This window comes from Elephas maximus, chromosome X (assembly GCF_024166365.1).
Source record: "Elephas maximus indicus isolate mEleMax1 chromosome X, mEleMax1 primary haplotype, whole genome shotgun sequence".
NCBI lineage: Eukaryota > Metazoa > Chordata > Mammalia > Proboscidea > Elephantidae > Elephas > Elephas maximus.
The window spans coordinates 124,253,445-124,269,813 of NC_064846.1; the positions used below are offsets into that span (position 1 = coordinate 124,253,445).

Genomic DNA, 16,369 nt, shown 5'->3' on the forward strand with positions numbered 1-16,369 from the left:
CATTTACAGCCTTTGAAATCCTATGGGGCAGTCCCAGTGTAACCTACAGGGTCGCTACGAGTCCCAGGTGGATTTTGGTGGATCCCTAAATTACTTCAACTTCTCGGGCCAAGATTGGTTAAACGCCCCAGGCGGCGACTTCCTCTTCCAGCCCTAAGTCTGACTCCCAACATTCCCCGGGCAGGAAATACGCATGCTCAGCGACAGCAAGGACGCTCCAGCGCGGAAGCTAGATGGTTACGTCAGTCGACACGTCCAGGATGCAGTCATGTCGTAGCTTCCGACAGAGGTGCGTCAGGTGGGCAACGTAAGCCGCCATGGTGGAAGAGGGCTTATTCCGTACAACAGAGAAGCGGAGTTGGGTTCCGCGGTAGCGGGTGTGTTTATTTCTGGGCCAACTTGCTGGAAGAGAGGCTCATTCTACTTAGGATCAGGGGGTCTATGTAATGTTTAAAGAAGCCCTTGGGATACGGTATGAGGAAGGGGCACCATTAGTGTTGAGATGAGGAAGGGAAAGTGCCTGGCATGTGCCTCTGAGATAACTACTGGAGACCTCAGGAGAGAGGGGAGAAGTCAGGGTGGTACAGTCCACAGTCTGGTACAATCTGCTACTGTGAAATTCCACCTGGGAATATCAGGTAGGGGAGTGCTTGCTCCGCAGTAAAAATATCCACCCTTCCAAGATGGCGGCTCCCGTAGAGCCCCTCCCACGGGGACAGCCATGTTACTTGCCTAACAAAGTCACTGGAGATCACTGAAAGCGCACCACCGCCGCCCCCCAGCACATTGTAAATGCACCATGTGTAATTGTTGGCGAGCTACCGTTTCCATACTGACATTGAGCACATGCACTATAAAGTCCAGAAAAGGAAGAGACCCTGGGAAGCAGTTTCTAGACTTAGGGCTCCGGGACTGAGTTTAACAGGTGGCGATTTAGGGCCAGTTAAGCTTTAAGATAATTATGGGGACGTTAAGACGTGGATTTCGTAGTTAATGATGGTACTATGTAGGGTGAGTGATGGAACTTCTCTGGTGTCACTTTATGGGGAAATGTGTAGAGTGAGTGACAAGGGTTTGCGGGTTAGCGATGGGGGGGTCTGTGGAGTAAGTAATGGAGAGTCACTGGGGTGAGGAATAGGGACTGTTGAGTGAGTGACAGGGATAATCTGGGGTCACTGATGGAGGTCTGTGAGTGAGTGATGGAAGTCTGGGGTGAGTGATGGAAATATGGGGTGAGTGATGGGGGTTAGTGAGGTGAGGAACGGGGGCTGGGGTGATAGGGTCTCTGGGGTGTGATGTGGGGTCTGTGTGGTAAGTAATGGGGGTTAACGGAGTGAGTGGTGGAGGGTTTCTGAGGTGAGGGATGGGAGAGAGACTGGTGAGTGATGGGTATCTGTGAGGAGAGATAATGGGTGATCTGTGGGAAGGAGTCCTGGTGGTTCAGTGGTTAAACACTCAGCTGCTAACCGAAAGGTTGTCTGTTGGAACCCATGAGCCGCTTTGCTGGAGAAAGATGTGGCAGTCTGTTTCCACGGGGCGGTTCTGCTCTGTCCCATACTGTCGCTATGAGTCGGAATCCGCAACAGGTTTGGTTTTTTTTTGTTTGGGTGGGATGAATGATGGGACTGTGTGGTGAATGATATGGTCTGTGGGGTGAGTGATGGGCCAGACTGGTGAGGAATGAGTGTGTGGGATAAATGATGGAATTGTGTGAGGTCAGTGATTGCGACTGTGGTGTGAGTGGTGGGGTCAGTGGGGGAGAGTGATGAGTGGTCTCTGGGGTGAGTGTTGGTGGGACTGGGGTGAGTGATGGAGATCCTCTGGGATCACCGATGGGGTGAATGATGCAGTCTGTGGAGTAAATGATGGAGCTCTTTTGGGGTGAATGATAGAGGGTTAGTGGGGTTGAGGAATGGGGACTGTAGGTGGGTGATAGGTTTTCTGGGATGTGATGAGGCCTGTAGGGTGAGTCATAGGGGATTAGTGGGATGCGTGATGGGGGGGGGCGTCTGTGTGGAGAGTAATGGTCTGTAGGGTAAATGATGGAGGGACTTCAGGGAAATTGATGAGGGTTCCGTGGAGTGAGTGATGGTGGATCTGTGGGGTGAATGGTGGGAGATGGTAAGTAATGTAAAGGTCTGTGAGCTGTGTTGATAGCGTTTATTGGGTGGGTGGAGGAGGTCTTTGTGGTGTGAGTGATGGCGTTCTGTGGGATGTGATGGGATGTTATTGTGGCGAGTGTTGGGATTAGTGATGAGGGGTCTATGGAATCAGATATGTGGCTTTGTGAGGTCAGTGATCAGTGGTCTTTAGGTCTGAAATGGGATTTTTTTAACATACTGTTGACTTTGTCCTTCTGTACCTTTTGTTTTCTGTATTGTAAATTTCTGCCTTTGACTTCATTATTTCTTTTCTATGAGTTTTTTCTCTTTTGTTCTTATCTTTAAATTCCTAAATTAGATGTTTACCTCATTAATATTCATTTTTTCTTTTGTAATATAAACGTTAAGTTAGCAAATTTTTCTATAAGAACACTAATTTCATGCCACAAGTTTTGACATGTAGCTTTTTCACTATAGTTTACTTTTAATGTTTTCTAATTTCTGTTGTGCTTTTCTCTCTGACCCCTTAGTTACTTAGATATGAGCCCACCCCCTCAGGTTGAAATTTTTGTTGTTGACTTCTAAATTGTGGTCAGAAACTGTCATCTGAGGAATGGGTATTAAGGTCAATACATACCGCCAAATTATTTTCAAAAATTTTGTAAAATTGGAACTCCCACCAGCAATTAGCTCATTTCAAGATCCCCCCCACACTAAATGCTGTTACTTTTTGAATTTCCCCTGTTCTGAGGGCCAAAACCAACAGTATCTAGGTTGCTTTGAGGTGCATTTCCTGATAACTAGTGCTTGAACTTCTTTTCATATTTATTGGCCATTGAAATGTTATTTTTTGAATTTTCATGTTTTTTGAATTTGCTCTTTAGGTTGGAAACCCTGGTGGCGTGGTGGTTAAGTGCTACAACTGCCAACCAAAAGTTTGGCAATTGGAATCTACCAGGCGCTCCTTGGAAACTATGGGGCAGTTCTACTCTGTCCTGTAGGGTCACTGTGAGTTGGAATTGACTCGAAGGCAATGTGTATGGTTTTTTGGCTTTTTAGGTGGTTTGTGTTTCTTACTAAATTGTGAATATTAACTCTGTCATTTATTGTAATTATATTTCCCTTTTAGCTCTTTATCTCTTGAATTTTGAAGGATGTCTTCACATATAATTAGAAAAATAGTCGCCTGTGATTATGTATACTATATCTGTCTTTTTTCTTTGTGGATTTTGAGTTCATTGTCTTACATAATTGAGTTCTTTCTACTTCACACATAAACAAATATGTACCTTAAATTTATTTTAACATTTTTAGTGTTTTAATTTCTAAAGTTAAATTTTAATCCAGCTAGAATTTATTCTGATGTGTGATGTAAGATGGGATCAAAGTTTGTCTTTTTCCATTTGGTTAGCCAATTTACCAGCATCAATCATTAAATGAACTACCCTTTTCTAACACAATTCAATGCCACTTTTGTCAAATGAATTCCCAAGTGTATATTGTTCTATTTTGTTCTCTTATTTATGTGTCTACTTCCTTTTTAAAAATGTATTAGAAATAGTCTTAATATCCAGTATTGCTAGTCCCCCTCACTCTTCTTTATTGCTGTTTTCTTTAATATTTGTGAGCATTTTTTCTTCCATATGAATGTTAAAACCATTTTATCAAGTCTCAAAAATAACCATTAAAACTATGCTAGTTCATAGTTTTCTTCTTACAGGTCCAGCACCTTTTTAAAAAAAATGTTCTTTCTTAGATATTTTACATTTGTCTTTGTCATCATTGTGAATACCATATTTTTTCCATCTCTGTAGAGAAAAATCTATCAATTTTGTAATTTTGTTTCTTATCCAAGCCAATTATCAAATTTGCATATGAATTCTAGTTGCTTTTTATAGTCTCTGGAAACCCTGGTGGTGGAGTGGTTAAGAGCTATGGCTGCTAACCAAAAGGTCAGCAGTTCAGATCCACCAGGCGCTCCTTGGAAACCTGACGGGGCAGTTCTACTCTGTCCTGTAGGGTCGCTATGAGTCGGAATCGACTCGACGGCAGTGGGTTTTTTTAATAGTCTCTTAGTTTTCCTAGACATAATACCATATCACATCCCTCTAAATTTTTTCGAAGCATCAATTTTGAGAACAGTGTGACGGACTATTCCTTTCAGATATTTATTCTGATTACTTTGTCTTCTGTTGCATTAGCTGAAGCATCCAGAACAGTGTTGAGTGACACTTGATAGAAGGTGTTCTTATCTTGCTAATTTTAATAAGAATAGTTCGGGCATTTTTTTTACTTGAACCTGCAAGGCGTTCATTCATTCGTTCATTCCGCAAACAATTATTGAGTGCCTACCCCTTGCCGGATACTGGTTTTGAAACTCTGCCTGGCCACTTACAAGGTATATGATCCTTCCCCCCACAACAACCTTATTGATATAATTCACCTACTATAAAATTCACCCATTCAAAGTGTACAGTTCAGTGGTATATTCAGAGTTGTGGAACCATCACCACAATCTATTTTAGAGCATTTCATCACTCCAAAAAGAAATCCTATACCGTTGGAGCCCTGGTGGCACAGTGGTTAACAGCTTGGCTACTAACCAAAAGGTTGGCAGTTTGAATTCACCAGCTGCTCCTTGGAAACCCTATGGGGCAGTTCTACTCTGTCTTATAGGGTCACTATGAGTTGGAATCGATTCGACAGCAACAGTACCCATTAGCACTCAATACCCATTCCTGCTCCACCCTGTTCCAACCACAAACAGCCACTAATCTTTCTTTCTCTATAGATTTTCCTACTCTATACATTTCATATAAATAGAATCATACAATATGTATTCTTTTGTGACTGTTTTCTTTCACTTACCATGTTTTCGAGATTCATCTATGTTATAGCATATATCAATAATTCTATTTCTTTTTATTTCAATAATATTCAATCATGGATATACCACATTTTGTTTATCCATTCATCAGCTGATGGACATGTGGATTGTTTTTCCACTTTGGGGCTATTATAAATAATGCTGCTTATTAGCATACATGTACAAGTTTTTGTATAGATATGTATTTTTATTTCTCTCGAGTAGAATTGCTGAATTTTGTGGTAACTGTAGAGTCCCTGGGTGGCACAAGCGGTTAAGCATTTGACTACTAACTGAATGGTTGGCTGTTCAAACCCACCCAGAGGTGTCTTGGAAGAAAGGCCTGGCGATCTGCTTCTGAAAGGTCACAGCCTTGAAAAACTATGGAGCACAGTTCTGCTCAGTCACCATGAGTTGGAATCAACTTAGTGGCAACTGGTTTGATTTTTGGTTTTATAGTAACGCTATGTTTAACATTTTGAGAAATTGGCTAAATTGTTTTCCAAAATGGCTGCTTCATTTTACATCCCAGTGTATGAGGGTTCCAGTTTCTTGACATCTTTGCCAACATTTGTTATTGTCTGTTTGTTTTATTATAGCCATCCTAGTGGGTGTGAGGAAACCCTGGTGGTGTAGTGGTTAAGAGCGACGGCTGCTGACCAAAAGATCGGCAGTTTGAATCCATCAGGCGCTCCTTGGAAAGTCTATGGGGCAGTTCTACTCTGTCCTGTAGGGTCGCTATGAGTCGGAATCGCGTAGACAGCAACGGGTTTTCCTGGTTTAGTGGGTGTGAAGTGGTATGTCATTGTGGTTTCATTTGCATTTCCCTCATGACTACTGATGTTGAGCATTTTTTCATATGCTTATTAGCCATTTATGTATCTTTTTTGGAGGAATATCTATTTAAATTCTTGGCCCACTTTTTAATTGGGTTATTCCTCTTTTTTATTATTGAGTTTTAAGAGTTTTTTGTATATTCTAAGGAGTCCTGGTGCGCAGTGGTTAAGCACTTGGCTGCTAACTGAAAGGTTGGTGGTTCGAACCCACTAGCCACTCTGCACAAGAAAGAGGTGGCAGTCTGCTTGGGTAAAGATTACAGCCTTGGAAGCCCTATGAGTACGGTTCTGCTCTGTCCTGTAGGGTTGCTGTGAATTGGAATTGAAGGCAACTTTTTTTGTTGTTGCTTTATATATTCTAAATACAAGTCTCTTTTCAAATATATGATTTGCATATATTTTCTCCCAGCCTATACTGTCTTCACTTTCTTTTTTTTTTAGTTGTATTTTAAGTGAAAGTTTACAGCTCAAGTTAGTTTCTTATACAAAAATTTATACACACATTGTTATGTGACCCTAGTTGCTCTCTCTAGAATGTGACAGCACACTCCTTCTTTCCACTCCGTTCAACCAGCTCCTGTCCCTTTCTGCCATCTCATCTTGCCTCCGGACAGGAGCTACCCACTTAGTTTCATGTGTCTACTTGAACTAAGAAGCACACTCTTCACGAGTATCGGTTTACGTCTTATGGTCTAATCTCTGTTTGAAGAGTTGGCTTTGGAAATGCTTTTAGTTCTTGGTTAACAGAGAGTCCAGAGGCCATGTCTTCCGGGGTTCCTCCAGTCTCAGTCAGATCATTAAGTCTGGTCTTTTTATTAGAATTTGAATTCTGCATGCCACTTTTCTCCTGCCCCATCAGAGACTCTCTGTTGTGTTCCTGGTCATTGGTGGTAGCCAGGCATCATCCAGTTCTTCTAGTCTCAGGCTGATGGAGTCTCTGGTTTATGTGGTCCTTTCTGTCTCTTGGGCTAATATTTTCCTCGTGTCTCCACTTTCTTAATGGTGTCGTTTGTAGCATGAACGTTTTTAATTTTTATCAAGTCCAATTTATCTATTTTTTTTTCTTTTGTTGCTTTTAATGTCATATCTAAGAAACCATTGCCTAGATCTAGGTCTTGAAGATTTACTCCTATTTTTCCTTCTAGGAGTTTTATGGTTTTGTTCTTATATTTAGGCCTGTCATACATTTTGAGTTAATTTTTGGGTATAGTGTGAGGTAGGGGTCCAAATTCATTCTTTTGCATGTGAACATCCAGTTGTCCAGGCACCATTTTTTTAATTGTACTTTAGATGAAGGTTTACAGAACAAACTAGTTTCTCATCAAACAGCCAGTATACACATTGTTCTGTGATGTTGGTCAACAACCCCACAACACGTCAACACTCTCCCTTCTCAACCCTGGGTTCCCTACACCAGCTTTCCTGTTCCCTCCTGCCCTCCAGTCCCTCTCCCAGGGATGATGCACCCCTCCATTCTTGTTCTGTTCCATGGGCCTTTTCAGTCTTTGGCTGAAGAGTGAACCTAAGGAGTGACCTCATTACTGAGCCATACTCACAGGGTTTCTCCATTTCTCTGTCAGGCCGGCAAATCTGGTTTTCTTTTGGAGTTAGAATTTTGTTCTACATTTTTCTCCAGCTCTGTCTGGGACCTTCTATTGTGATCTCTGTCAGAGCAGTCAGTGGAGGTAGCCAGGCACCATCTAGTTGTACTGGGCTCAGTCTGGTGAAGGCCGTGGTAGATATGGTCCATTAGTCCTTTGGACTAATCTTTCCCTTGTATCTTTAGTTTTCTTCATTCTTCCTTGCTCCCGAAGTGATGAGACCAGTGGAGTATATTAGATGGCCGCTCACAGGCTTTTAAGACCCCAGACGCTACTCACCAAAGTAGAATATAGAACATATTCTTTATAAACTATGTTATGCCAATTGAGCTAGATGTTCCCCAAGACCATGGTCCCCATGGCCCTCAGCCCAGCAGTTCGGTCCCTCATGGCATTTGGATGTGTCTGTGGAGCTACCATGACCTTGTCTTGTACACATTGTGCTGGCTTCCCCACTGTTGTGTACTGTCTTACCCTTCACCAAAGTTTCCACTTACCTATTGTCTGTTAAATGTTTTTCCATCTGTACCCCTCCCCTCCCTCATAACCATCAAAGATTTTTTTTTTGGTATGTAAACCTTTTCATGAGTATTTACAGTAGTGGTCTCATACAATATTTGTCTTTTTGTGATTGACTTTTTTCACTCAGCATATGTGTGTTGGAAAAGAATGTGTACTTTGCAGCTGTACAGTGGAGTGTTCTGTATACGTCTGTGAAGTCAAGTTGTCTGATTGTGCTCTTTAGCTCTTCTGTATCTTTGTTGAGTTTTCTTTCTAGATGTTCTGCCCTTTACCGAGAGTGGTATGTTGAAGTCTCCTACTATTATTGTAGAACTGTCGATTTCTCTTTTCGGTGCTGTTAGAGTTTGTTTTATGTATTTTGGAGCCCTGTCATTGGGTGCGTAGATGTTTATTATGGTTAAGTCTTCATGATGGATCATCCTTTTATTCATTATATAGTGTCCTTCTTTGTCTTTTATGGTGGATTTTGCTTTAAAGTCTATTGTATCTGAGATTAGTATTGCCACTCCTGCTTTTTTTTGATAGTTATTTGCTTGATGTATTTTTTTCTATCCTTTGATTTTTAATGGAAACCCTGGAGGCGTAGTGGTTAAGTGCTACGGCTGCTAACCAAGAGGTCAGCAGTTCAAATTCGCCAGGCGTTCCTTGGAAACTCTATGGGGCAGTTCTGCTCTGTCCTATAGGGTCACTATGAGTTGGAATCGACTCAATGGCAGTGGGTTTGGTTTGGTTTTTTTTTATTTTTAATAAATTTACATCTTTGTTTCTAAGATGTGTCTCTTGTAGACAGCATATTGCTGGATACTGTTTTTTATCCATTCTGTCACTCTGTGTCTCTTTATGGGTGCATTTACACCATTTACATTCAGTGTAATTAGGTGTGAGTTTATTGCCATCATTTTGTAGTGCTTTTTTTGGGGGGGTGCTAACATTTTCTTTGTTCCTCTTAACTTCCTTTTCTTTGTGGATTTCTTTTTCATTTCTTTTGTTTTTGTATATTTTATTTTCATTGATACTTTGTTTTTCTTCTTTATTTTGATGAGTAGGTTTACTAGCTTTCTTTGTGGTTAACTTGAAATTTACCCTTATCGTCCTAGGTTTGAACCAGTCTATTATTACTTGGTATCACCTTGCCTTCCTCTCCTTTAGAAAATTCTATACCTACACTGTTTATTCCCTCTATTATTTTTCTGATGTTGTTGTCATTTATGGATTAACCTCTGGTTCCCTGTTACAATTCTTTTGGTTTGGGATAGTCCTTGGGAGTTCATTTCCTAGGTTGGTATCTGGCTGGTACAATCCTGCATCCTAGATTCAGGCTGTGGTTTGATGTTGTTTATTCTCAGACTAAAGGACTCCCTTCAATAATTCCTGTAAGTTTGGTTTCGTTTTTATGTATTCCCTTAATTTCTGTTTATCTGGAAATGTCCCAATTTCACCATCATATTTGAATGAAAGCTTTGCAGGATATATTATTCATGGTTGACAATTTGTTTTGTTTCAAGGTTTTAGATATGTCATCCCATTGCCTTCTTGCCTGCATGGTTTCTGCCAAATAATCAGAGCTTAGTCTTATTGTTTCTCCTCTGAATGTGACTTTTTGTTTTTCTCGAGCTGCTCACAGGATTTTTTCTTTTTCTTTGGTTTTAGCAAGTGTTATTATGATATGCCTTTTCTTTTGTGGTCTATCCTATATGGGCTTCGTTGAGCTTCTTGGATGGTCAGCTTTTCATTATTCATGATGTATTATTTTCCTGAATTTTTCCATTTTTTCCTGTATTTCCCACGAATTTGTCTGCATTTTCCATATTTGTCTATTTTTTCCTCATTTTTGTCTGCTTTTTGCTTCAACTCTTGGATAGTTCTGAATACTAGAGATTTGAATTCCCTGTCGGGTAGTTTTAGTGCCTTTTCTTCTACTGGAAAGTCATCTGGCGTTTTATTTTGGACACCTACTGGAACCATCCTCTCCTGTTTTTTTTAGATATTTTGATACTGTCTGCTGTTCTTGGGACATTCAGTAGTTATTTTCTTTGTTTCTTGATTGTAGATTTGTTTTTTTGTCTTGCTTTTTTGTTTTATTTGGTTATGTCTGAGCAGGCGGGCTGTGCATTCTTCGTTGTTTGCTCGTCTGTAGTCGTGATCCTTTTCACCTTGTCCAATGGGCAGGGTCAGTCACTCAACTATGGTGCAGAGGGTAGGTCCAGCTGAAGGGGAGGGGCCTGGATGGGTGTTTGTGGCGTGTACTAGGGTCTACAGGGTGGGCCAGGAGTCAGTGCTGGGCAGGTTCCAGAAGACCATGCCTGTGCTGCTCAGGGGTGTGATGATCAGTGCATGGTGCAGGTAGGGGGGAAAGAGGTGGGAGGTTGTGATGTGTTGAGCCAATATGGGTGTGGGAAGAGGAGAGAGAAACAGGAGTGAAAAACAAAGGAAAAGAAAAGAGTGCTAAGGGCGCTTGCCTTTGGAGTGGAGAGATGAGAAGCCGACAAATGGAGAAAAGGAAAAACAAAAAAGAAAAAGGGAAAAGGAAAAAGCTAACTAGATAAAAATTTAGAGTAGGAAAAAAAAAATATCTGAGGAGTTCCAGCGCTGTGGCTGTGAAGACTGGGGAGGTGGCTCCCAGGCTGCACGGTATAGCCTGACTAGAGGGGGTATAGATGTCACATAGCACCAGGTATTCAGCAGACTGGAATGACCCCAGGGATCCCACCTTCATGGCTGCACAGATTAGGGGAGTGGCTCCTAAGCTGTGAACTGCAGCCCTGCTAGAAGGGGCTCCCAAGTGCAAAAAGGGAAAGAAAAGAAAACAGAACAAAACAAAACAAGCAAAAAAAAAAAAAAAAAAGAGCCGCAGGGATCCCACCAGCATGGTGTCACAGGCAAGGGGAGTGGTTCCCCGGTTGAGCGGATCTTCACAACCTTTCAAGAAGAGGGAAAGATGGCACACGGAGCCAGGGGGTTGAGAAAAAGGAGAGGGAGGTGGCGGGAGGCACGGAAGAAACCAAATGAAATGGAACGAAGCAACACATAAGCTCAGGGACCTGGCCAGCGTGAGCGGGGTGAACCCAAGCGGGCCAGGGCAGAAGCAATTGCCTCCCGGCAAAGAGACTACAGCTGGTGGGAAGCTGAGGAGGGTGAAGTGGGGGGAAGAAGGGTGGGGTTTCAGAAAGCGTAGATCGCTCATTACTGGTTGCTCTGTCTTCTGCTGGGAACTTCGTGAAGTTGCTTTCCCATACTTCCTGTCTGCCGATTTGCGATGTGGGTGTGGCAAACCCAAGCGGCAAGGACGCTGCACTCCCTGGCAGGCTGATGCACGGCAGCCAGATGGGAAGCTCGGAGGTAGAACAGCGGGAAGAGGATGGTAGTAGGAAAGTGTGTATCGCTGGTTACCAGGTGCTCTATCTTCTGCTGCTATCTCTGTGAAGCTGCTTTCCTGTGTTCCCTGTCTGCCGATCCCTGACAGGAGTCAAGATGGCAAATGTGTGCTGTGTTAGCTGTTGAGGGACCTTCACACATCTCTCCTCGCTCTCTGTCCTCTCTTAGTTTCTTATTCCATTCAGTGTTTGGCTTAGTCTTTTATATCTTCATTTGATACTTCGAGTTCCAGGAATGACGTCTGTCTCTGTTTTACTTAGTTTTGGGGGTCTTTACTGTGGAAGGACAGTGTGGTGCTTCTGGCTATGGTACCATGTTGCCCAGAAGTCCCAGGCACCATTTGTTGAAAATACATTGAACCCTTCTCTAAAATCAATTGACTGAAATGTAAGGGTTTACTTCTGGCCTCTCAGTTTTATCCTGTTGATCTATATATCTATCTTCATGCCAGTACCACACTGTCTTGATTATTGTAACTTTGTACTAAGATTTGCAATTGGGAAATGTGTGTCCTCCAACTGTATCTTCCAAGAATGTCTCGGCTATTCTGGGTCCTTGGCTTTTCCATATGAATTTTAGAATCAATTTATCAACCTCTGCAAAAACTCCAACTGGAATTTTGATAGGGATTTCATTGAATCTGTAGATCATTTTGGGGAGTATTGCCATCTTAACAATATTAAGTATTTCAATCTGGAGTTTTTTTAGCATAATGTTTGCTGATTACTTTTGTCATTGTAATATTTAAATAGTCTTATGTTCCTATTTTAGTTTGTGTTTTTATTAGGAATGGGTACTGAATTGTGTCAGATGCCCTTTTTTAAAAAAACTAATTTAGTTTTGTTGCTGTTATTGAGTATATACACAGCAGAACATATACTAATTCAACAATTTCTCCATGTACAAGTCACGACATTGATTACATTCTTTGAGTTGTGCAACCATTCTCACCTTCTTTTTCCGAGTTGTTCTTCCTCCATTAACATAAACTCACTGTCCCCTAAGGTTCTCTGTTAGTTATCTAGTGCTGCTGTAACAGAAATACCACAAGTGGATGGCTTTAACAAACAAAAATTTATTTTCTCACAGTTTAGACTAGAAATCCAAATTCAGGGCACCACCTCTAGGGAAGGCTTTCTCTCTCTCTGTCAGCCCTGGAGGAAGGTCTTTGTCTCTTCTCAGCTTCTCCTCCTGGGTAGTCTTCCTGTGGCTTGGTATCTCTATTCCCCCATCTCTACTTCTTTCACTTGCTTATTTAATCTCTTTTATATCTCAAAACAGATTGACTCAAGACACACCCTACACTAATCTTGTCTCGTTAATATAACAAAAACAACCCATTCCCAGATGAGATTATAACCACAGGCATAGAGGTTAGGATTTACAGCACATATTTGGGGGAAGGGCAGAATTTGATCCATAACAGGTTCTTATCTAATCTTTTGAGTTACTGTTGTCAATTTGATCCCATATACATAGGTCTTAAAAAAGCATGATGCTCAAGACAGACATTTTTTACTAGTTAAGCTAAACTATTGTTTGCTTTTAGGAAGATGTTAGGGGATATATTTGGTTAAAGGTTTAAAGATTATCTCAAGGCAATAGTTTCAGGGCTTCATCAGCCTCCATGGATCCTGGAAGACTGGAGTCCATGAGAATTTGAATTTCTGTTCTGCATTTTCCCCTTTTTGATCAGGATTCTTCTACTGAAACTTTTTTTTTGAATAATTTTTATTGAGCTTTAAGTGAACGTTTACAAATCAAGTCAGTCTGTCACATATAAGCTTATATACACCTTACTCCATACTCCCACTTACTCTCCCCCTAATGAGTCAGCCCTTCCATTCTCTCCTTTCATGACAATTTTGCCAGTTTCCAACTCTCTCTAACCTCTATCTCCCCTCCAGACAGGAGATGCCAACTCAGTCTCAAGTGTCCACCTGATACAAGTAGCTCACTCTTTGTCAGCATCTCTCCCCAACCCATTGTCCAGTCCCTTCCATGTCTAATGAGTTGTCTTCGGGAATGGTTCCTGTCCTGGGCCAAAAGAAGGTTTGGGGACCATGACTGCCGAGATTCCTCTAGTCTCAGTCAGACCGTTAAGTCTGGTCTTTTTATGAGAATGTGGTGTCTGCATCCCACTGATCTCCTGCTCCCTCAGGGGTTCTCTGTTGTGCTCCCTGTCAGGACAGTCATCGGTTGTGGCCGGGCACCATCTAGTTCTTCTGGTCCCAGGACGATGTAAGTCTCTGGTTCATGTGGCCCTTTCTGTCTCTTGGGCTCTTAGTTATCTTGTGACCTTGGTGTTCTTCATTCTCCTTTGATCCAGGTGGGTTGAGACCAATTCATGCATCTTAGATGGCCGCTTGTTAACATTTAAGACCCCAGACCCAGATGCCACATTTCAAAGTGGGATGCAGAATGTTTTCATAATAGTATTATTTTGCCAATTGACTTAGAAGTCCCCTTAACCCATAGTCCCCAAACCTCCGCCCTTGCTCCGCTGACCTTTGAAGCATTCAGTTTAGCCCGGAAACTTCTTTGCTTTTCGTCCAGTCCAGTTGAGCTGACCTTCCGTGTATTGAGTATTGTCCTTCCCTTCACCTAAAGTAGTTCTTATCTACTAACCAATCAGTAAATAACCCTCTCCCACCCTCCCTCCCTCCCCCCCTCGTAACCACGAAAGTATGTGTTCTTCTCAGTTTATACTATTTCTCAAGATCTTATAATAGTGGTCTTATACAATATTTGTCCTTTTGCCTCTGACTGATTTCACTCAGCATAATGCCTTCCAGGTTCCTCCATGTTGTGAAATGTCTCACAGATTCTTCACTGTTGTTTATGTATGCGTAGTATTCCATTGTGTGAGTATACCACAATTTATTTATCCATTCATCCGTTGATGGACAACTTGGTTGCTTCCAGCTTTTTGCTATTGTAAACAGAGCTGCGATAAACATGGGTGTGCATATATCTGTTTATGTGAAGGCTCTTATTTCTCTAGGGTATATTCCGAGGAGTGGGATTTCTGGGTTGTATGGTAGTTCTATTTCTAACTGTTTAAGATAACGCCAGATAGATTTCCAAAGTGGATGTACCGTTTGACATTCCCACCGGCAGTGTATAAGAGTTCCAATCTCTCCGCAGCCTCTCCAACATTTATTATTTTGTGTTTTTTGGATTAATGCCAGCCTTGTTGGAGTGAGATGGAATCTCATCGTAGTTTTAATTTGCATTTCTCTAATGGCTAATGGCTAATGGCTAATGATCGAGAGCATTTTCTCATGTGTCTGTTAGCTGCCTGAATATGTTCTTTAGTGAAGTGTGTGTTCATATCCTTTGCCCCCTTCTTGATTGGGTTGTTTGTCTTTTTGTGGTTAAGTTTTGACAGAATCATATAGATTTTAGAGATCAGGCGCTGGTCGGAGATGTCATAGCTGAAAATTCTTTCCCAGTCTGTAGGTGGTCTTTTTACTCTTTTGGTGAAGTCTTTAGATGAGCAGAGGTGTTTGATTTTTGGGAGCTCCCAGTTATCTGGTTTCTCTTCGTCATTTTTGGTAATGTTTTGTATTCTGTTTATGCCTTGTATTAGGGCTCCTAAGGTTGTCCCTATTTTTTCTTCCATGATCTTTATCATTTTAGTCTTTATGTTTAGGTCTTTGATCCACTTGGAGTTAGTTTTTGTGCTTGGTGTGAGGTATGGGTCTTCTTTCATTTTTTTGCAAATGGATATGCAGTTATGCCAGCACCATTTGTTAAAAAGACTATCTTTTCCCCAATTAACTGACACTGGGCCGTTGTCAAATATCAACTGCTCATATGTGGATGGATTTATATCTGGGTTCTCAATTCTGTTCCATCGGTCTCTGTGTCTGTTGTTGTACCAGTACCAGGCTGTTTTGACTACTGTGGCTGTATAATAGGTTCTGAAATCAGGTAGAGTGAGGCCTCCTACTTTCTTCTTCTTTTTCAGTAATGCTTTGCTTATCCGAGGCTTCTTCCCTTCCATATGAAGTTGGTGATTTGTTTCTCCATCACATAAAAAAATGACATTGGAATTTGGATCGGAAGTGCATTGTATGTATGGATGGCTTTTGGTAGAATAGACATTTTTACTATGTTAAGTCTTCCTATCGATGAGCAAGGTATGTTTTTCCACTTAAGTAGGTCCTTTTCAGTTTCTTGCAGTAGTACTTTGTAGTTTTCTTTGTATACGTGTTTTACATCTTTGGTAAGATTTATTCCTAAGTATTTTATCTTCTTGGTGGTTACTGTGAATGGTATTGATTTGGTTATTTCCTCTTCGATGTTCTTTTTGTTGATGTAGAGGAATCCAAGTGATTTTTGTGTGTTTATCTTATAACCTGAGACTCTGCCAAACTCTTCTATTAGTTTCAGTAGTTTTCTGGAGGATTCCTTAGGGTTTTCTGTGTATAAGATCATGTCATCTGCAAATAGAGATAATTTTACTTCCTCCTTGCCAATCTGGATGCCCTTTATTCCTTTGTCTAGCCTAATTGCTCTGGCTAGGACCTCTAGCACGATGTTGAATAAGAGCGGTGATAAAGGGCATCCTTGTCTGGTTCCCGTTCTCAAGGGAAATGCTTTCAGGCTCTCTCCATTTAGAGTGATATTGGCTGTTGGCTTTGCATAGATGCCCTTTATTATGTTGAGGAATTTTCCTTCAATTCCTATTTTGGTAAGAGTTTTTATCATAAATGGGTGTTGGACTTTGTCAAATGCCTTTTCTGCATCAATTGATAAGATCATGTGGTTTTTGTCTTTTGTTTCATTTATATGGTGGATTACATTAATGGTTTTTCTAATATTAAACCAGCCTTGCATACCTGGTATAAATCCCACTTGGTCATGGTGGATTAATTTTTTGATATGTTGTTGAATTCTATTGGCTAGAATTTTGTTGAGGATTTTTGCGTCTATGTTCATAAGGGATATAGGTCTGTAATTTTCCTTTTTTGTGATGTCTTTACCTGGTTTTGGTATCAGGGAAATGGTGGCTTCATAGAGTGAGTTAGGTAGTATTCCGCCATTTTCTATGCTTTGAAA

The 16,369-nt window shown here is 41.3% G+C and overlaps 1 long non-coding RNA gene across 1 annotated transcript in view; it reads left to right on the forward strand.

Annotated features, from left to right (window-relative positions):
• The first annotated feature begins 286 nt into the window (after positions 1 to 286).
• LOC126068611 (uncharacterized) overlaps positions 287 to 16,369 on the forward strand; it is a 102,663-nt gene continuing 86,580 nt past the window's right edge. Inside the window, exon 1 of the long non-coding RNA XR_007515745.1 lies at positions 287 to 638. This is a non-coding gene — a long non-coding RNA (uncharacterized LOC126068611). The remainder of the gene's footprint in view (positions 639 to 16,369) is intronic.